This window comes from Rhinopithecus roxellana, chromosome 3 (assembly GCF_007565055.1).
Source record: "Rhinopithecus roxellana isolate Shanxi Qingling chromosome 3, ASM756505v1, whole genome shotgun sequence".
Lineage (NCBI taxonomy): Eukaryota > Metazoa > Chordata > Mammalia > Primates > Cercopithecidae > Rhinopithecus > Rhinopithecus roxellana.
The window spans coordinates 35271940-35295056 of NC_044551.1; the positions used below are offsets into that span (position 1 = coordinate 35271940).

Below are 23117 nucleotides of genomic sequence, written 5' to 3' on the forward strand. Positions count from 1 at the left end.
TCAAGATCCCACAGCTTCCTGGTCCCCTCCTTTAAAACTGTTCTGCCCCAGGGCCCTGGCACTCTAGGTCTGTAATGGAAGTGGCAGCCTCAAAGATAGGTGAAATGCCTTCCAAGTCATTCTTTTATTCTCTTTTATGAATAGCATGGGGCTAACTTCTATCCATACTAATCTTCTTATCAAAGGGTCACTTAGCCAGGCACACCCTTGGTTTTCTCTCCTGAACACATGCTTTTTTATCTTTATTTTACTAGGCTGAGAGTTTTCCAGATTTTTATGTTCTGCTTCCTATTTGATTATAAATTCTGTCTTTAACTCATTTTTTCTATTCTCATATTTTACTATGTAAGCAGTTGAGAGAAGCCATGCAGCACCCTAAACACTCTGCCTAGAGATATTCTCCACTAAATTTCCTAGTTCATAGTTCTTAAATTTTGCCTTCCACAAAGTAATATGATATGGAAACATGTCGGCCAGTTCTTTGCCACTGTGTAAGAAGGATGGCCTTTTCTTCTGTTTCCAATAAGATATTCCTCATGACCCTCTATGACCTCATCAAACTGGTCTTTCAGCATCCACATTTCTACCAACATTCTGTTCATGACCACTTAGATCATCTTTAAGACAGCCTTTCTCTACAGCTCTCTTCTTCTGAGGCCCTTACCAGAAGCAGCCTTAATGCTCAATTCACAGCAATACAGGCTTTTTCCAGAATTAACTTTATGACTGTTTCAGCCTCTAGCCATTACCTACTTCCAAATCCACTTCCACGTTTTCAGCTCTTTGTTATAGGAACAACCCCACTGCTCTGGTGCTGGTTTCTGTCTTGTAATTTTGTACTGCTATAACAAAACACCTCAGACTGGGTCATTTATAAATAGAAATTTATGTCTGACAGTTCTGAAGACTGAGAAGTACAGGATCAAGGTACTGGCAAGTTTGTTTTCGGGTGAGGGGTGCGCTCTCTGCTTCTAAGAGGGAAGCTGCATCCTCCTGAGGGCAGGAATGCTGTTTCCTCACATGGCAGATGAGAGGAATGACAGGGAGCACTTCCTTCAACCTCAAGCCCTTTTATAAAGGTGCCAGTCTCATTCCTGAGGGATGAAAGCTCATGACTTAGTCACCTCCCAAAGGCCATACCCTTTAACCATGTTGCATTGCAAATTAAGTTCCAACATGAATTTTGGAGGAGGCATCATCCTTCAAACCATAGCAATTATGTTTTTCTCTTCCACGCTACCTGTGTTCTTCCTAAGTTCAATTGTCATTTCTTTTTTTAAAACAGGGGTGTGAAAGTTTCCCTGTGGTTAGGACATAGAGGAATAAGAACAGAATGTGCTCCTGCCCAAAATGGAAGAAATGGCCTTCAACAGACTAATATATATCTTCCTTTAAAGGTATTAAATTGCTGTGGCTCCAAAGAAGTCTAAGAGAATCAAATTCCAGAGAGACAAAACATTTCCTAGGTGAACAAGGACACAACTCTCATAATTGGAGCCAGGTGCTAATATTGGCGGTAAGATAAGCAGAGAAACAAGTCTACCAGAGAAAGATGGTCTGTGTTTAGAAGAAACTAGCCAACTATTGATGAACCTATAAGCTGATATATTGAATTTGAAACTATAAAAGCCCAAACTATAAAAATTAATTCAAGATAGACTGCTATCCTAAATGTAAAAGCTAGAGGTATATTTCCAGCAGAAAACATAGGAGAATATCTTTTGTGACTTGGAATCAAGCAAAGATTTCTGAGGTAGAACAAAACAAGCAGAAATTATAAAATAAAAATGTAAATAAACTGAACTTCATCAAAATTAAAAACTCCTGTTCTTCAGAAGACGTCATTTAAAAAATGAAAAGTGAAGTAACAGACTGGATGAATATATATCCAGTATACATAAATGACATAGAACTATATCCAGGATATTAAAAGAGCTGTTACAACCCAATAATAAAAAGGCAAACAGAAGAGTAAGTTGGAGGGGCGGAGCAAGATGGCCGAATAGAAACAGCTCCAGTCTCCAACTCCCAGCGCGAGCGACACAGAAGACCGGTGATTTCTGCATTTTCAACTGAGGTACTGGGGTCATCTCACTAGGGAGTGCCGGACAATCGGTGCTGGTCAGCTGCTGCAGCCTGACCAGCGAGAGCTGAAGCAGGGCGAGGCATCGCCTCACCTGGAAGCGCAAGGGGGAAGGGGATCCGTTTTCCTAGCCAGGGGAACTGAGACACACAACACCTGGAAAATCGGGTAACTCCCACCCCAATACTGCACTGTAAGCACACAGGCACACCAGGAGAATATATCCCACACCTGGCCGGGAGGGTCCCACGCCCACGAAGCCTCCCTCACTGCTAACACAGCAGTCTGCCGCAATCTATCCGCAAGGCAGCAGCGAGGCTGGGGGAGGGGCACCTGCCATTGCTGAGGCTTAAGTAGGTAAACAAAGGTGCTGGGAAGCTCGAACTGGGTGGAGCTCACAGCAGCTCAAGGAAGCCTGCCTGTCTCTGTAGTCTCCACCTCTGGGGACAGCGCACAGCTGAAGACCAACAGGGGAAGTAGCAGGAGCCGGTGCAGACGCGAACGACTCTGTCTGACAGCTTTGGGGAGAGCCGTGGATCTCCCAACGCGGAGGTTGAGATCTGAGAACGGACAGACTGCCTGCTCAGGTGTGTCCCTGACCCCTGAGTAGCCTAGCTGGGAGAAATCCCCCACTAGGGGCAGTCTGACACCCCACACCTCACAGGGTGGAGTACACCCCTGAGAGGAAACTTCCAAAGGAAGAATCAGACAGGTACACTCGCTGTTCAGCAATATTCTATCTTCGGCAACCTCTGCTGCTGATACCCAGGCAAACAGGGTCTGAAGTGGACCTCAAGCAATCTCCAACAGACCAACAGACAGTCCTTCTGACTGTCAGAAGGAAAACTATCAAACAGGAAGGACACCTATACCAAAACCCCATCAGTACGTCACCACCATCAAAGACCAGAGACAGATAAAACCACAAAGATGGGGAAGAAGCAGGGCAGAAAAGCTGGAAATTCAACAAATAAGAGCGCATCTCCCCCTGCAAAGGAGCGCAGCCCATCGCCAGCAACGGATCAAAGCTGGTCAGAGAATGACTTGGACGAGAGGAGAGAAGAAGGCTTCAGTCCATCAAACTTATCAGAGCTAAAGGAGGAATTACGTACCCAGCGCAAAGAAACTAAAAATCTTGAAAAAAGAGTGGAAGAATTGACAGCTAGACTAATTAATGCAGAGAAGATCATAAACGAAATGACAGAGATGAAAACCATGACACGAGAAAAACGTGACAAATGCACAAGCTTCAGTAACCGACTCGATCAACTGGAAGAAAGAGTATCAGCGATTGAAGATCAAATGAATGAAATGAAGTGAGAAGAGAAACCAAAAGAAAAAAGAAGAAAAAGAAATGAGCAAAGCCTGCAAGAAGTATGGGATTACGTAAAAAGACCAAATCTACGTCTGATTGGGGTGCCTGAAACTGAGGGGGAAAATGGAACCAAGTTGGAAAACACTCTTCAGGATATCATCCAGGAGAACTTCCCCAACCTAGTAGGGCAGGCCAACATTCAAATTCAGGAAATACAGAGAACGCCACAAAGATACTCCTCCAGAAGAGCAACTCCAAGACACATAATTGCCAGATTCACCAAAGTTGAAATGAAGGAAAAAATCTTAAGGGCAGCCAGAGAGAAAGGTCGGGTTACCCACAAAGGGAAGCCCATCAGACTAACAGCAGATCTCTCGGCAGAAACTCTACAAGCCAGAAGAGAGTGGGGGCCAATATTCAACGTTCTTAAAGAAAAGAATTTTCAACCCAGGATTTCATATCCAGCCAAACTAAGTTTCATAAGTGAAGGAGAAATAAAATCCTTTACAGATAAGCAAATGCTTAGAGATTTTGTCACCACCAGGCCTGCCTTACAAGAGACCCTGAAGGAAGCCCTAAACATGGAAAGGAACAACCGGTACCAGCCATCGCAAAAACATGCCAAAATGTAAAGACCATCGAGGCTAGGAAGAAACTGCATCGACTAACGAGCAAAATAACCAGTTAATATCATAATGGCAGGATCAAGTTCACACATAACAATATTAACCTTAAATGTTAATGGACTAAATGCTCCAATTAAAAGACACAGACTGGCAAACTGGATAAAGAGTCAAGACCCATCAGTCTGCTGTATTCAGGAGACCCATCTCACATGCAGAGACATACATAGGCTCAAAATAAAGGGATGGAGGAAGATCTACCAAGCAAATGGAGAACAAAAAAAAGCAGGGGTTGCAATCCTTGTCTCTGATAAAACAGACTTTAAACCATCAAAGATCAAAAGAGACAAAGAAGGCCATTACATAATGGTAAAGGGATCAATTCAACAGGAAGAGCTAACTCTCCTAAATATATATGCACCCAATACAGGAGCACCCAGATTCATAAAGCAAGTCCTTAGAGACTTACAAAGAGACTTAGACTCCCATACAATAATAATGGGAGACTTCAACACTCCGCTGTCAACATTAGACAGATCAACGAGACAGAAAGTTAACAAGGATATCCAGGAATTGAACTCATCTCTGCACCAAGCGGACCTAATAGACATCTATAGAACTCCCCACCCCAAATCAACAGAATATACATTCTTCTCAGCACCACATCGCACTTATTCCAAAATTGACCACATAATTGGAAGTAAAGCACTCCTCAGCAAATGTAAAAGAACAGAAATTATAACAAACTGTCTCTCAGACCACAGTGCAATCAAACTAGAACTCAGGACTAAGAAACTCAATCAAAACCGCTCAACTACATGGAAACTGAACAACCTGCTCCTGAATGACTACTGGGTACATAACGAAATGAAAGCGGAAATAAAGATGTTCTTTGAAACCAATGAGAACAAAGATACAACATACCAGAATCTCTGGGACACATTTAAAGCAGTGTGTAGAGGGAAATTTATAGCACTAAATGCACACAAGAGAAAGCAATAAAGATCTAAAATTGACACTCTAACATCACAATTAAAAGAACTAGAGAGGCAAGAGCAAACACATTCAAAAGCTAGCAGAAAGCAAGAAATAACTAAGATCAGAGCAGAACTGAAGGAGATAGAGACACAAAAACCCTCCAAAAAATCAATGAATCCAGGAGTTGGTTTTTTGAAAAGATCAACAAAATTGACAGACCGCTAGCAAGGCTAATAAAGAAGAAAAGAGAGAGGAATCAAATAGATGCAATAAAAAATGATAAAGGGGATATCACCACTGACCCCACAGAAATACAAACTACCATCAGAGAATACTATAAATGCCTCTACGCAAATCAACTAGAAAATCTAGAAGAAATGGATAATTTCCTGGACACTTACACTCTCCCAAGGCTAAACCAGGAAGAAGTTGAATCCCTGAATAGACCAATAGCAGGCTCTGAAATTGAGGCAACAATTAATAGCCTACCCACCAAAAAAAGTCCAGGACCAGATGGATTCACAGCTGAATTCTACCAGAGGTACAAGGAGGAGCTGGTACCATTCCTTCTGAAACTATTCCAATCAATAGAAAAAGAGGGAATCCTCCCTAACTCATTTTATGAGGCCAACATCATCCTGATACCAAAGCCTGGCAGAGACACAACAAAAAAAGAGAATTTTAGACCAATATCCCTGATGAACATTGATGTAAAAATTCTCAATAAAATACTGGCAAACCGGATTCAGCAGCACATCATAAAGCTTATCCACCATGATCAAGTGGGCTTCATCCCTGGGATGAAAGGCTGGTTCAACATTCGCAAATCAATAAACGTAATCCAGCATATAAACACAACCAAAGACAAGAACCACATGATTGCCTCAATAGATGCAGAAAAGGCTTTTGACAAAATTCAACAGCCCTTCATGCTAAAAACGCTCAATAAATTCGGTATTGATGGAACGTACCTCAAAATAATAAGAGCTATTTATGACAAACCCACATCTAATATCATACTGAATGGGCAAAAACTGCAAAAATTCCCTTTGAAAACTGGCACAAGACAGGGATGCCCTCTCTCACCACTCCTATTCAACATAGTGTTGGAAGTTCTGGCTAGGGCAATCAGGCAAGAGAAAGAAATCAAGGGTATCCAGTTAGGAAAAGAAGAAGTCAAATTGTCCCTGTTTGCAGATGACATGATTGTATATTTAGAAAACCCCATCGTCTCAGCCCAAAATCTCCTTAAGCTGATAAGCAACTTCAGCAAAGTCTCAGGATACAAAATTAATGTGCAAAAATCACAAGCATTCTTATACACCAGTAACAGACAAGCAGAGAGCCAAATCAGGAATGAACTTCCATTCACAATTGCTTCAAAGAGAATCAAATACCTAGGAATCCAGCTTACAAGGGATGTAAAGGACCTCTTCAAGGAGAACTACAAACCACTGCTCAGTGAAATCAAAGAGGACACAAACAAATGGAAGAACATACCATGCTCATGGATAGGAAGAATCAATATCGTGAAAATGGCCATACTCCCCAAGGTTATTTATAGATTCAATGCCATCCCCATCAAGCTACCAATGAGTTTCTTCACAGAATTGGAAAAAACTGCTTTAAAGTTCATATAGAACCAAAAAAGAGCCTGCATTGCCAAGACAATCCTAAGTCAAAAGGACAAAGCTGGAGGCGTCATGCTACCTGACTTCAAACTATACTACAAGGCTACAGTAACCAAAACAGCATGGTACTGGTACCAAAACAGAGATATAGACCAATGGAACAGAACAGAGTCCTCAGAAATAATACCACACATCTACAGCCATCTGATCTTTGACAAACCTGAGAGAAACAAGAAATGGGGAAAGGATTCCCTATTTAATAAATGGTGCTGGGAAAATTGGCTAGCCATAAGTAGAAAGCTGAAACTGGATCCTTTCCTTACCCCTTATACGAAGATTAATTCAAGATGGATTAGAGATTTAAATGTTAGACCTAATACCATAAAAACCCTAGAAGAAAATCTAGGTAGTACCATTCAGGACATAGGCATGGGCAAGGACTTCATGTCTAAAACACCAAAAGCAACAGCAGCAAAAGCCAAAATTGACAAATGGGATCTAATTAAACTAAAGAGCTTTTGCACAGCAAAAGAAACTACCATCAGAGTGAACAGGCAACCTACAGAATGGGAGAAAATTTTTGCAACCTACTCATCTGACAAAGGGCTAATATCCAGAATCTACAAAGAACTCAAACAAATATACGAGAAAAAAACAAACAACCCCATCAAAAAGTGGGGAAAGGATATGAACAGACATTTCTCAAAAGAAGATATTCATACAGCCAACAGACACATGAAAAAATGCTCATCATCACTCGCCATCAGAGAAATGCAAATCAAAACCACAATGAGATACCATCTCACACCAGTTAGAATGGCAATCATTAAGAAGTCAGGAAACAACAGGTGTTGGAGAGGATGTGGAGAAATAGGAACACTTTTACACTGTTGGTGGGATTGTAAACTAGTTCAACCATTATGGAAAACAGTATGGCAATTCCTCAAGGATCTAGAACTAGATGTACCATATGACCCAGCCATCCCACTACTGGGTATATACCCAAAGGATTATAAATTATTCTACTACAAAGACACATGCACACGTATGTTTATTGCGGCACTATTCACAATAGCAAAGACTTGGAATCAACCCAAATGTCCATCTGTGACAGACTGGATTAAGAAAATGTGGCACATATACACCATGGAATACTATGCAGCCATAAAAAAGGATGAGTTTGCGTCCTTTGTAGGGACATGGATGCAGCTGGAAACCATCATTCTTAGCAAACTATCACAAGAACAGAAAACCAAACACCGCATGTTCTCACTCATAGGTGGGAACTGAACAATGAGATCACTTGGAATCGGGAAGGGGAACATCACGCACTGGGGCCTATCATGGGGAGGGGGTAGGGGGGAGGAGGGAGGGATTGCATTGGGGAGTTATACATGATATAAATAATGAATTGATGGGTGCTGACGAGTTGATGGGTGCAGCACACCAACATGGCATAAGTATACATATGTAACAAACCTGCACGTTATGCACATGTACCCTAGAACTTAAAGTATAATAATAAAAAAAAAAAAGAGTAAGTTGCAAACATGAAAAAAAAAAAAAAGGCAAACAATCCAATAAAAATGGGGCAAAAGACTTGAATAGACTTTTCACAACAGATATACACATGGCCAACAAGCACAACTGAAAGTACTTAACATTACTAGCCAACAGAGAAATGCAAATTAAAACAAGAAGAAATCTTATTTTATACCAACTATGGTTAAATTTAACAAGGCTAACAATATCAAGCATTGACAAGACAATCAAATAATCAGATCTTTCATATATCGCTTATGGGAGTGAACCACATTGGAGAACCATTTGGTGGTTCCTTCTAAAGCTAAATGTATACCTACCCCATATCACAGAAATTTCACTCACTGATATTCACTAAGAAGTGAAAACCTATGTCTACACAAAGACATGCTCACAAATATTTATAATAGTGTAATTCTTACTATTCTCAAATGGGAAAAAGCCAGATATCAATCAAAAGGAAAATGAATAAGTAATTATGGTATATTAATTGAATGATGCTGGTAAGAAGTAAAATGGAAGGATCTACTGTTACGTAAGACCACATGGATGAATCTCAAAAACACACTGAATAGAGGAAGCTAGAAAGAATAGAATAGGCCGGGCGCGGTGGCTCAAGCCTGTAATCCCAGCACTTTGGGAGGCCGAGACGGGCGGATCACGAGGTCAGGAGATCGAGACCATCCTGGCTAACATGGTGAAACCCCGTCTCTGCTAAAAAATACCAAAAAAAAAAAACTAGCCGGGTGAGGTGGCGGGCGCCTGTAGTCCCAGCTACTCGGGAGCCTGAGGCAGGAGAATGGCGTAAACCCGGGAGGCGGAGCTTGCAGTGAGCTGAGATCCGGCCACTGCACTCCAGCCCGGGAGACAGAGCGAGACTCCGTCTCAAAAAAAAAAAAAAAAAGAATAGAATATATCCCATAAGACCATGTATGTGAAGTTCTGGGTTTTTTTGTTTGTTTTGTTTTGAGATGAAGTCTTGCTCTGTTGCCCACATTGGAGTACAGAGCCATGATCTCAGCTCACTGCAACCTCTGCCTCCCAGTTTCAAGTGGTTCTCCTGCCTCAGCTTCCTGAGTAGCTGGGATTACAGGCATGCGCCATCACACTTGGCTAATGTTTTCTATTTTTAGTAGAGATGGGGTTTCACCATGTTGGCCAGGTTGGTCTCGAACTCCTGGTCTCAAGTGATCTGCTCACCCCGGCTCCCAAAGTGCTGGGATTATAGGCAGGAGCCACGGTGCCTGGCTCCGTGTATGTGAAGTTTTGAAAGACAGAACACTGGTTGCCTCATTGGGAGAGGAAAATATCAGGACGGAATGAACTTTATGGTGAGAGAAATATGCTGTATCTTGATTGGGGCAGGGATTCCATGAGTGTGTACCTTTGTCAAAATTCAGATCCCACATTTAAAATGTGTGATTTTATTGTATATTAATAATATCACAGGAAAGTTGAGTACAAAAATAAATGGGGAAAATGAATTAACTATTTTGTTGTAGCTTGTGAAATTTTCCCCACTGTGTTATAATGGAGTCATCTTGCATTAGGGCTAGGTGACAGAACCACCCATATTTGGCAGGCAGGAATTCTACCACTGAACCAGTAATGTTGCTGGCCCCACCCATATTTGAGACAAAATTCATATATAGTCAAAATGACCCTGGAAAAGTCGCTAGAAAAGTGTCCAGTATTTCACAATATAGCACAAAAGCATTTCTCTAGGGAAGAAATCAAGTTAAAAACCACAAGAAATACTCCACGTATTTTTAATCTAGTATAATGCTAAACACATTTTAAATAGTCGAATCTTATTTAATAGAGTGAGATGGTCATGCTATGAAAAGCATGAAGAAACCGAGACCTACTAAATTAGCAAATTTATGCCTCCCATTTGACTGACCATCTGGAATATGTTCCCACTGTGAGTAGAATGAGAAATACTTAAATTATTTTTCTACATGTTCTCTATGTTCCACTGTATATAGTTCAATTGAGATAAGTTAAATGTGCACAATACATGACACTTTTATATGCAGGTCTGTTTTCCCACAAGACTGTGGCTTCATGGGCACATGGGTGGGGCTGAGCACTGGCTGGCTTTCCTCAAAGATAAGCAAGCAGGAAACTAAGCCCAGGCTTGGGATGCCTCAAAGGGCATAAAGGAAAGACCTTACTTGGTCATCCATCCCACTGATCAGCTTTAACTGCCCCCTTGAGAAATTCCCTCAGTGTCTTCAGAAAAGAATCCTCCGGTTTTGTCCTGGGGGTAAAATGCTCCTGTCATCTCCATTAATGAGTAGCAATGGAAAAGAGGAAGAACCATCCTTCATACCATAGGCCAACACTCAAGTTTTGCTCCTTTCCTCCCTCACTTTGTCATAGTTCCCAATTTTAAGACCTTTACTGAGTAGTTTCTTGATTTCTTTACTGAGCTATGCTTTATATAATACAAAATTATACTTTTTCTATCTATCTTTCAAGAATGTTTTAAAATCAAATCTACTGTTTACTCCCCTCCCATTCTTTTTGCCACTTGGGGTTTAACCATTAACTGTACAGAAGAAGGTAGTAACTTTTGCTTGAGTTCAATCCTATAGCTTTTAGTAAAATCCCAGATATCAATGATTTGAATATCATTAAATGTCAAAAATCTTTTCTGGTTATTCCCTAAGTCTATAATCTCTCTTTTAGGTCACACACTCCCTTATATGGAACCTTTGTCTTTATGTGTACACATTACTTCCTAAAGAAGAATGAGATTAAAATCATAAACTATTGAGGGTCACAATTCCCTCTATATCACTACAGAAAGTGTTCCTAACTTTTAATCCATGGATGCACTTAAGTGGATCCAAACACATCCTGAAATTGTATACAGACCATCTGCATATGCATGTAGTCATCTATTTCTGAGGAAAAAAACACATATTTTTATTCTAAAAAGTGATCGAGGCTGGCATAATGACTCACACCTATAATCCCAGCAATTTGGGAGGCTGAGGTAGGAGACTGCTTGTGAGCAGGAGCTCAAGAACAGCCTCAGCAATTCAGCAAGACCCTGTCTCTACAAAAAAAAATTAAAAATTAGCCAGGTATGATGGTGTGCACCTGTAGTCCCAGCTACTCAGGAAGCTGAGGTGAGAGAATCACTTGTGCCCAAGAAGCAGAGACTGAAGCGAGCTGCATTTGCACCACTGCATCAGGGCGACAGGGCAAAATCCTATCCCAGAATATAAATAAATAAATAAAATTAAAAACACAGATTGAAGGTAATGTGATGGAAGAAAAATGTCAGAAAGGTAGTAACTAGATAAATAGACTATATTTCTATTTCTGAGGAAGGGAGTTTTTATCACCTTTGTTACAGTGATGAATCATTTGTCTATCAGAATGTCTTACATTTTTTGTTACACCACTAATAATGACATCGAAATGTTATTTGTAGATAAGACAACACCAGTCAGAAAACTCAATTAGGAAGTTCAGATCCTGAAAACTAACCTTCAGGAATCTAAAATATATTGAAAATGGTCTCTTAAAGGAGTAAGTGTATTAAAACCCAAAAAATCTCCAGGGACATTAACATTCATTTATACAAAAAAACAAAGTCAAAGTATGGAAACAATTCCACAGACATTCCATATGTAGCAACATGTTTCAGAAATGCTTCTTGGCTTCTGAAGCCTAATAGATTAAGTCTAGTAGCTTGCTAAACTGTTTCAAAATTCTAATATAAGACCCACAGTCTCTCAAGCAAGAATTTATGCATAGGAAGACATGGAAAAAGTAACTGGAAGCTGGACAGAAAATCTTCTAATCCAGAAATAGCAGATAGGTTTCAGTTTCCATGCTGGTATCAAGTACTGTCTGGAGTGATGTGTTGAAAGGATTCTACAGCTCCTGAGCTAGAATTAGTTAGTGATGTGCATAAGGCAACAGGGAGGAAGGGTAGTAGCACATGTACCAGGTGTCTTATATCCCTGGCCTAGTGAGAGAGGTGAGGGCTTCCATAAAGGCAGACGAGCACAATGCTGTATTAGGAAGAAAGGTAATAAGAATGGATATAGTGGGTAGGAGGAAAATATGAATACAAGTCATATAAAATATATTACACAGATGGAAAAACTAGGACAGCAAATAAAAACCCAAACCAACTGGAAATTAAAAAATAAAGAAAATCCAAAAAGAATCCATGAGTCATGAGAAAATGACCTATTTTAAAACTAAAGCCATTCTGCCATATATTTATCCACCCATCCATATCTATTGAGTACTTACTATATGCTATGCAGAGTTGGGAACTAGAAGATACATTCATAAAAACAAGAATTGTTGCCTTGAAGAGCTTGAATTTCATTGAGGAAGACTGACTTGCAAATACAATTATAAAGACCACTCTTCACAGTAAGAATTACAATACGGGTTTGCAAAACATGCAATGGAGTCAAAAGGGAATACATGGCTTTCAGTTCAAGGGAGTCCAGAAGGCCTCCAGTGAACTGGAACTTTATTCTATTTTTTTATTATACTTTAAGTTCTAGGGTACATGTGCACAATGTGCAGGTTTGTTACATATGTATGCATGTGCCATGTTGGTGTGCTGCACCCATTAGCTCGTCATTTACGTTAGGTATCTCGCCTAATGCTGTCCTTCCCCCCTCTCTCCACCCCACAACAGGCCCCGGTGTGTGACGTTCCCCTCCCCGTGTCCAGGTGTTCTCATTGTTCAGTTTCCACTTATGAGTGAGAACATGCGGTGTTTGGTTTGCTGTAATGGAACTTTAAAGGTGAGGGGTTTTCCTGATTTGCTGCTGTTGGTGTGGGCACTACAGACAAAAGAACCAGCAAGTGCAAAAGAGAGGAGGCCGGGCGCGGTGGCTCACGTCTGGAATCCCAGCACTTTGGGAGGCCGAGGTGGGCGGATCACGAGGTCAGGAGATGGAAACCATCCTGGCTAACACAGTGAAACCCCGTCTCTAAAAAAAAAAACAAAAAATTAGCCGGGTGTGGTGGCGGATGCCTGTAGTCCCAGCTACTGGGGAGATTGAGGGGGGGTGATATTAAAGGACATAACATATTAACATCTTTCTAATAAATGGAAATATTCACTGCAGCTAGTGGAAAGACTGGGGGAAGAGAAGCAAGGAATGAGTAAAAAGACATGACACAAAAAGGTGAATGGAATGGGAAGATGGTGTATTGTACATGAAGCTCTTCAGACAGTCCTTCAGGCAGCAGGGGAGCAGGATGGTTTTCAAAGCATTTTCGCATTTATGCCACTTTGGTCTTCATAACAAATATATGAGATGGTCATAGATTGACTCTTCAATCCAGGCTACATATGAGGAAAATGCTGGTGTACTGGTGTAAACATTTGAAAAAGTCTCATGAAAAGAAATGACCAAGAGCGGGTGGGTTTAGCAGGAAAGCAAAAGGGAAGAATAAACAAGTTGAAGAGGGAAAAAAAGGTCTTTCTGTAAGATGTGAATTTTTAGTGGAGAGATTTTTAACTTACGTTATATTTGCTTAGTTATGAAAACAATATATTAAAAACTGCAGAAGAAAGTTAAAATGGCCATTTCTTGTGTTGGAGAAAGACAGAGAGAGAGAGAAACTGTGTGTGTGTCTGTGTGTCTGTGTGTGTGTGTGTGTGTCTGTGTGTGTGTGTGTTTTAAACCAGCAGATAAGACCTAAATCTGTACAAGATTTTGAACGCAGCAGCAACGGAGATTTTGTTAAGTTTCAAAGGCCTTGGGTAAAATTCAACCCAAGTAAACAAACAGACTGCAAAACATAATGCTCAAGGGGAAAAACACAGATCTTTTTTTCAGTAACTGTCAAAAAGACACTATTCCTAAAACGGTAGCTATCTGAATTAGAAACAAAAAAATAAAGGCAAAAACCACATTCTGCTGCTACCAGAATCAGAAGCAGAATCAAAGAACATTCAAGGAAGTATCCTTTAGTTGGGCAGGACCAAAAGAATCTGGGACTAGAACTGGGCCCATTACATGCATTTTAAGGGCCCAACACAAAGATCAGATGAGAGAATTTTAATCCACCAGGGTGGTTTCAAGAAAGCAACTTGACCTCTTTCTTAGTTTTCGCATCCATAAAATGAGGATAACTTTGTAAGAACTATTATTGGAAGTAGGAAGAAAAGAATAGAATATTTCTAGAATATATAGGTGAAAAAAATGAGATTATATTTCAAATAAGATATTCTGAATGGCATTTCAAGGTCTCATTGAAGACAGTAAATGCTAAAATTCAGCAAAAAGTCTTTCATAGAATTTATAAAAAATTTCTTTAGCTCAATCTGTTTTGACCTTCATATTCCATGTTAGAGTCAACACTTATAGTTTTTTACACGTGCCCAAAGAGTGCTCCTGTAGAAACATTAATTACTAATTCACTTGAAATTGAATGGAACTGTAATATTTGCTGAGCTCTAGGCTTATCTGATACAAACGTTCATTTTACATTTGAGGAAACTGAGATCCAAAAGAGAGGGTAGGTGTCACATCGATATCAAGTGGCCAAGCTCGGTATACCTCCTGACTCAATAGGGACTCAGTGTATACTGGCAGAATAAATAAATAAAACCAGCTATAGAAAGTGACGTTCTGAATTATCCAGCCAGATTCTTCTCTTTTCACAAGAAACCATGATTCCCTTCTGCTCATCCTCTCCATGTTTGACACTAAGATATTTATTATCTGAGACAATTTTCAATGCATGATGACTTTCCAGAGAAATTCAATGAGGGCTAAAGAAAGCTGTAAGAGAAGGGCCATCGTAAGACTTGATAAGTTAGCCACAGTTCCGCTGCTGTGCTGTGAGGCACAAAAATATAAAAACCATCATTTCCACATCCAAAGAAAACAGACAAGTGCAAAAGTGATCCACACGAATATTAGGACTTCTACAAAACCACCATAAGATTCACTGGTAAGAAAGATCCCAGAGAAGAAAATACTTATCTACACACACACACACACACACACACACACACACACACACCCCTCCAGGTACACCTGACAGTACCTGAAAAATTATTCTTCGAAGTCACCCATCTCCCCACCCTCAGTGGTGACTATGAGAAACAATAACAAAACCTACCCACAAAAGCATCCTCTAATTTCCTTTTGACAACATTACTTGGAGGTACATAGAGATTTTCTACTTATATAGCAAATTGGTAATAGACTAATTAATTTTTCCTTATAGGAAAGGTACTGTTAGCTTGCACATATTTGCAATTTTTCTGGCTTTTAAATTGTACTGTGGAAATCAAGACTTTAAAAGCTACAGATAAAATAAAGACTGATGCTGAAATCATGAAGAAAATAATATGACAGGAATACAAATTGTGGAGGTGCACGGAGGAATTCAGCTCTTCGATGTTCCCAAACAATTAACCTTGTTGATATCTGTTAAACATGCTAAATAGTTTCAGGCTCCTTTCAATCATTCTGGACAGATAAAGCATAACAATTACATTTAATGACAATTTTTCCTCAACACAATTTCCTATATAGTAATTAAGTGCCTTTTTTTGTTCTGTTGAGCAACAGGGTCCACTTCATTTCGAGGTTACAAATTCTTATAATAAAACACTGATACAGTTTTTAGAAACAAAAACATTTTGCTTTCAGCTAAAATCAAGTGAATACATAGACACACGTAGGGACTCAGAGCTGCCACATACAATAGGGAATTAGATTATTCTCTTGCTTAGGAATATCATTGTTCATATAATCTCTAAAACCCAAAACAGCAGCCTAACATTTATAAAGGGCTTATAAGGAACAATCACATACTAATTTTTTAGCAGCATAATTTTATTTAATCCTCACTTGGTATCAGGAAGGTATGAGAATCATCCCCATCCTATGCATTAAGAAACTGAGGTCTGGAGCACCCAGAAAGTAGAACCACCTGGACTTGAGCTAAGGCAGTCTCACGCCAGAGCTCTTTATTAAATGACATTGCCTCTGCAAGTCATCATATGGGATTTTCTAAACTGCATATTACACAGTTTCCGGCTCTAGAATTTATATTATGGTCCATGTTCTAGAAGGTTCACCTTGAGAAAACAGGCTTGAATTAGAGCACTTTAAAGCAATGATCCTTGAGGGCGGAAGTAATATTTGCTTTTAACTTTTATCTCCCCATAATTATTAGAAAAATACAGAATGCTAGCCGGGCGCGGTAGCTCACGGCTGTGATCATGGCACTTTGGGAGGCCGAGGCCGGTGGATCACCTGAGGTCAGGAGTTTGAGACCAGCCTGGACAATGTGGTGAAACCCCGTCTCTACTAAAAATACAAAAACATTAGCCAGGCATGGTGGCGGGCGCTTGTAATCCCAGCTACTCGGGAGGGTGAGGCAGGAGAATCACTTGAACCCAGGAGGTGGAGGTTGCGGTGAGCCAAGATTGCACCATTATACTCCAGCCTGGACGACGAGTGAACCTCCATCTCAAACAACAACAACAACAACAACAAAAACGAAAAAACAAGAAAAAAGAGAAATACAGAGTGCATTTATTTAACAACCACTGTCCCTAATGGGCTATTCTGGAAGCCTCTTCAAGAGACTGTTTCCTCATAACTGGACTGGAATAAAGATGGAGTCATACAACTTAGGCAATACCATTCTGGACATGGGAATGGGCAAAGATTTCATGACAAAGACACCAAAAGCAATCATAACAAAAGCAAAAATTGACGAGTGGAATCTAATTAAACTTAAGAGCATCTATACAGCAAAAAACTAAAAAATAACTTTCGACAGAGTAAACAACCTACAGAATGGAAGAAAATATCTGCAAACTATGTATATAACAAAAGTCTGATATCCAGCATCTACAAGGAACTTAAACAAATTTACAAGAAATAAACAAGCAACCCCATTAAAAAGTAGGCAAAGGACATAAATAGTTTTCAAAAGAAGACATACATGTGGCCAAACAAGCACATGAAAAAAAGCTCAATATCAGTGATCATTAGACAAATGCAAATCAAAACCATTACAAGATACCATCTCACACCAGTCAGAATGGCTATTACTAAAAAGTCCGAAAATTACAGATACTGGTGAGGTTGCAGAGAAAAGGGAACATGTATACACTGTTGGTGGGAGTATAAGTTAGTTCAACCATTGTGAAAAGCAGTATGATGATTCCTCAGACAGCTAAAAGCAGAATTACCATTTCACCCAGTAATCCTGTTACTGAATATATACTCAGAGGAATATAAATCATTCTACCATAAAAACACATGTGCATGAATGTGCATTGCAGCACTGTTCAGAATAGCAAAGACAATGAATCAACCTAAATGCCCATCAATGACAGACTGGATAAAGAAAATGTTGTATATGTACACCATGGAATCCTATGCAGCCATAAAAAGAACAACATCATGTCTAATGTGGGAACATGGATGGAGCTGAAGGCTATCATCCTAAGCAAACCAACACAGGAAGAGAAAACCACATACCTCATGTTCTCACTTATAAGTGGAAGCTAAATGATGAGAACGTGTGAACACAAAGAAGGGAACAACAGACACTGGGGTCTACTCGAGGGTGGAGAGTTGAGGGAGGGAGAGGAGCAGAAAAAAATAACTATAGGGTACTAGGCTTAATACCTGGATGATTGAAATAGTCTGTACAGCGAACCCCTGTGACGCTAGTTTACCTACATAACAAAGCTTCACATGTACCCTGGAACCTAAAATAAAAGTTCAAAATAAAAAAGATGGGGTCATAGGCACTTATGCCAAATGAGTAACATGATAGTTAAGCCAGGCCTTGGAGTCAGACGGACTGACACTTGAATTCAGCTTCTGTGACCAAGCAGTATGATTTGGAGCAAGTTGCTTAACTTTTCTCAGTACCAGTTTCTACATCTGTACATTAGGAATAATGATATCTATCCCAGAGAGTTGTTTCAAGGATCAAATGAGTTTATGCATTTAAAGAAAAGCACTTTGAACAAAATACGTAATTAATGGCAGTTCCTAACAAAAATTTAATGCATTTTAAAATTGAAATATAATTTGCATGCAGCGAAATGCTTAATATGTGTATCATTTAATCAGCTTTGATGATGCATATCAAGACACAGAACATTTTCATCACCCTAGAAATTTCCCTCATGAACATTTCCCAGGCAATACCTCACCAGAAGCAAGCACTGAACCGATTTCTGTCATCATAGATTAGTTTTGACTATTCTCTACTTTCATATACATAAAATTATACAAGTTTTTTTCTGGTGTTAGACCTATACCATACTACTTTTGAGATTTGTCCATGTTATTATGTGTGACAGTCTTTTTATTGTTGAATAGTATTCTACTATATTAGTCCATTTTCACATTGGCTATAAAGAACTACCTGAGACTGGGTAATTTATAAAGAAAAGAGGTTTAATTGACTCACAGTTCTGGAAACTTACAATCATGGCAGAAGGCAAAGGGGAGACAAGGCATGTCTTACATGGTGGCAGGAGAGAGAGAGAGAGAGCGGGGAACTGCCAAACACTTTTAAACCATCAGAGCTCATGAGAACTCACTCACTACCAGGAGAACAGGATGGGGGAAACCACCTCCATGATCCAATCACCTTCCAGCCAGGTCCTGACCTTGACACGTGGGAATTACAATTAGAGATGAGATTTGGATGGGGACACAGAGCCAAACCATATCATCTACTTTATGAATATGTAAGAGTTTATCCATTTTTTTTGTTAGACATCTGAGTTGTTTTCAGGATTGAATTATTATAATTAAAGTTATTAAGAAAACTTGTGCACAAATGTTTTCAATCCTCTTCGATAAATACCTAGGAATGGAATTTCTAGGTCTTAAAGTAGATAATTGGACAACTTTATAAGAAACTGCCAAATTGGTTTTCAAAGTGATAGGAACATTATATAATTCTACCAGTAATGTATGAGAACTGTGGTTACTTCACATCTTTTTAACTTTTGATGCTCTCATTCTTTTTATTTTTAGCCATTCTGATAAGTGTGTAGAACTATCTCATTGTGGTTTTAATTTGCATTTGAAAACAAATGCAAATTAAGCACCACTGCTTGTCTTTATTGGCTATTTTACTTAGTTTTATGAAGTGCATGTTCATATATATGTTAAATGTATGCATTACAAATATTTTCTCCTAGTCTGTGGTCCATCTCTTTATTTTCTTGGTGGTATTTTTTGATGAGTAGATGCTTTTAATTTTCATGAAGTTTAAAGTATTTATTTCTTCTTACGGTTTGTGCTTTTGTGTCCCTTCTAAGAAATCTTTTCCTCCTGAAGTTATAAAGATATTCTAGCTTTTGTTCCAGGAGATCTCTAGTTGGGTTGCTTTTTTTTTTTTTTTTTTTTTTTTTAATTTATGTTTCAATCTGTGCTCTGACTCAAACTGATTTTTGTGTATGGTATAAGGTAGAGGTTAAGCTTCTTTATTTTTACATAAATATTCAGCTGTTTTGTACTATTTGTTGAAGCACTTTTTCCTCTTTTGAATTAACGTTGTGCTCTTGTTAAAAGCCAGTTGAATATATATATATATGTCTACCTATTTCAGAACTCTCTATTCTGTTTTATTACTTATTTTTATTTTTATAGGGACAGAGTCTCGCGATGTCACCCAGTCTGCAGTGCAGTGGCACAGTCATATCTCACTATAACCTCAAATTCCTGGACACAAGCTATCTCTTCGCCTTAGCCTCCTGAGTGTCTAGGACTACAGGTACGTGCTACAATGCCTGGCTAATTTCTTTCTTTGCTTTTTTTTTTTTCTTTTTTATTTGATTTTATTTTTTGTAGAAACAGGGTCTTGCTATGTTGCCCAGGCTGGTCTTGAACTCCTGACCTCATGCAATCTTCTTCTCTTGGCCTCTCAAAGCACTAGGATTACAGGCATGAGCCTTGATGTCTGGCTTACTCTATTTTATGGACTCATTTCTTTATAATGACAGCTATTTTAAGTTTAGTTTTTAAATTAATTTTATATCTATTTTTTCCATTTTGTAGATTTCAAATGCAGTAATTAAAACCTCAGAAATTTTGCTTATGATTTTTTGAAAAAGTTTTTTCCCTTTTGATGTCATATGCACATGTATTTATGCATGTGTTCAGTATGTATACATACAAATATACACATACAAACACACTAAGGCATATAGGTCATTAATATTCTTAGATTGTCCTAGTTTTTAGACATCAAATTTTTGTAAGCTCCCTTATTTTTCAGAGATCAGGTTGAGCAGTGGTTTTTAAATTTTAGCAAAGCATACGAATTATCTAGATGGTTTATTAAATAAAAACAGATTTCTGGACCTTACTCCAAGAAATTTTGACTTAGTAAAGTCAAATAGTAAGTCTGGGAAAGGGTCGAAGAATTTGCATGCCTAACGAGCTCAGATGATGCTGATGCTGCTGGCTTATGAAACATACTTTAAACAGCATAGGCTTAGAAAAATTAGATGGCCTTTCTAATGTTCATACAGGAGCTTTATTGGAACTTTGATTTGCCTTTTCTAAAGACTAGTTCCATAGCCACTAATTTATAGTGTCTTCACTTGAAAAGACATCTGAAAAATCTATTCCATGCACCACAGCATAAGAGCCAGGAAGCATTAGACAGATTGATAGTACCAACACTGCCTCATTTCCTTCTTCCTTCCTGGAAACTGGGTTTTGGTCTGTGAACAGAGACGGGCACATTCTTATATATACTATAGCTGAATAGAGCCCTGTGATGAACATGCACAGCAAAACAGTCATTCTTCTCCCTGCATCCTCTGTCAACAATCAGAGAGAGCTTTATTGTCCCCTTAATGGTTGATTGGTCTCTAAACCAGAAACATTTTTATAGCCAAGTCCTTTAAAACTTTCCTAAATTTATGTTGTAAGTAGCTGGCATCTAAGTGGATATTCTTGACAGAAGAGACATTCTGAATTAAAGTTTGATACTCTCAAAGCCAAAAAACCTCAGTAATCAAAGTCCCAACCCAAACCCCTAAGCTTCTCTAGGTTTTTGAGGACAAGCAGAGAACATTTTAGTTTTCCTTTCCAATAGATCAAGAATATGTGGAAAGGCTGGGCATGGTGGCTCATGCCTGTAATCCCAGTACTTTGGGAGGCCGAGGCAGTACTATCACTTGGGGTCAGGAGTTCGAGACCAGCCTGGACAACATGGCAAAACCCCATTTCTACTAAAAATACAAACATATTAGCCAGGTGTGGTGGTGGGCGCCTGCAATCCCAGCTACTTTGGAGGCTGAGGCAGGAGAATTGCTTTTGTACCTGGGAGGTGGAGGTTGCAGTGAGCTGAGATTGTGCCATTGCACTCCAGCCTGGACAACAGAGTGAGACTCCAACTCCGAAAAAAAAGTAATCATAAAAAAAATGAATAAGTGGGAAGAAATAACTGTACCACAACTATACATCAATTATGTAGAATGTTTATACTTGTACAAGGACTCAATAAAGGTACACTGTGTTGTATTTTTCTTTTATGAATGGTTAATTACCTATTTGGCCCTTAAAACCATGTTAATAAAAAATGAATTCTTACTAAGTATTTATACTTAAACTTCCTTAACGATGCCAAAAAGAGAAAAATAATTTATCTTCTTTATAAAAAAAAGAAAAAGTTATTCTGCCTAGAGAAGGAGGAGTGTTTGTTTGACATGCTTTCTAGCAGTTCTGCAAGCAACATGAACATCACAGCTCAATCATTTATTCACTGGCATTTGGGAATACTAGATAGAAAGTGCTTTATCCTCAAAGGAAGGCCCATTCACGACTGGCTAAGAGCACACACCACACTTACTTTAGCAGTGAGAAATTCAGAAATAAAATGACAGCAGGCCTGTGGCCGTAACTAAAGTGATATTCAATAGCTCCACACTTCCACCTTGCACGCGCATGACATATGACCTATGGTGCCAAGAGAAGGGAGCCAATGCCACACCTCACCTACATTGTTCTCTCGGTTCCCAGAAGCCTTTGGGTTATGAAGGATTATTTTTCTTTCTTTTTTGAAGGAGATTAAAAGGGCATCAAGTGAGTTACCAATGGAATTTTCAGAGACATCCTACAACTTCTCTTGAATATGCCATGTGGTTGTAAGCTGTAAAATCATCTTTTCCCCAGTGCTTTTAACTAGCAGTGAAGGCAATCCTACTACTCTCTACAGTAGATGAGCACAGAGACTTAAATTCTACTAAGTCTGGGAATGAGCCTGGCCCCTGACCCTTTCTTGCTACACAGCCTTAGAAAACCTTTTTACTTATCTCCCCTTTGGTTTCCCAGAACAGAAATCTCTATCCCAGATGGTTGTTATGAGTTGTGCTTATAATATTTTTTTTCAAAGCTCATAGCACAATGCCTGACTCATAATACACACTCCACAAATGGTGGTTCTAAGCATTCTATCTCTCCTCTCACTCCATCTGTCCCTCCCTCCCTGACACTCTCTCTCTCTATATATATATACACATATACGCATATACACATGCGCATACACACACACACACACACACACACACACACACACACACACAGATACTATTCAATAAATTACATATATTTATACATACAGGTTTTTGTATGTGTATAAGGATGTATTTATATGCATGCAAATGCATACTTTGTTGATGAGTGTCTAATTACCATTACTGTGATAATTATCATTTGAACTAGAAAAAAATAATTGAGACCTTTTGACTTCAACTTAGAGTCTGCTCCAGCATGGGTATATATCCAAAATAAATACAAAGACAGCTCCCCTAAAGACCTTTAACAAAATTTTGTCAAAGTCTCCTGTGGACACTGTAAATACGAATAGTGTATTACACAGCACCACTTCTTTACTAGTCTCTTTACCTGAAGTCTTTTATCACATAAGTATCTACC

At 39.1% G+C, this 23117-nt stretch overlaps 1 protein-coding gene across 1 annotated transcript in view; it reads right to left on the minus strand.

The window, feature by feature from the left end:
* Nucleotides 1-23117, minus strand: part of SGCD (sarcoglycan delta) — a 1039631-nt gene that overhangs the window by 620717 nt on the left and 395797 nt on the right. The window lies entirely within an intron of this gene.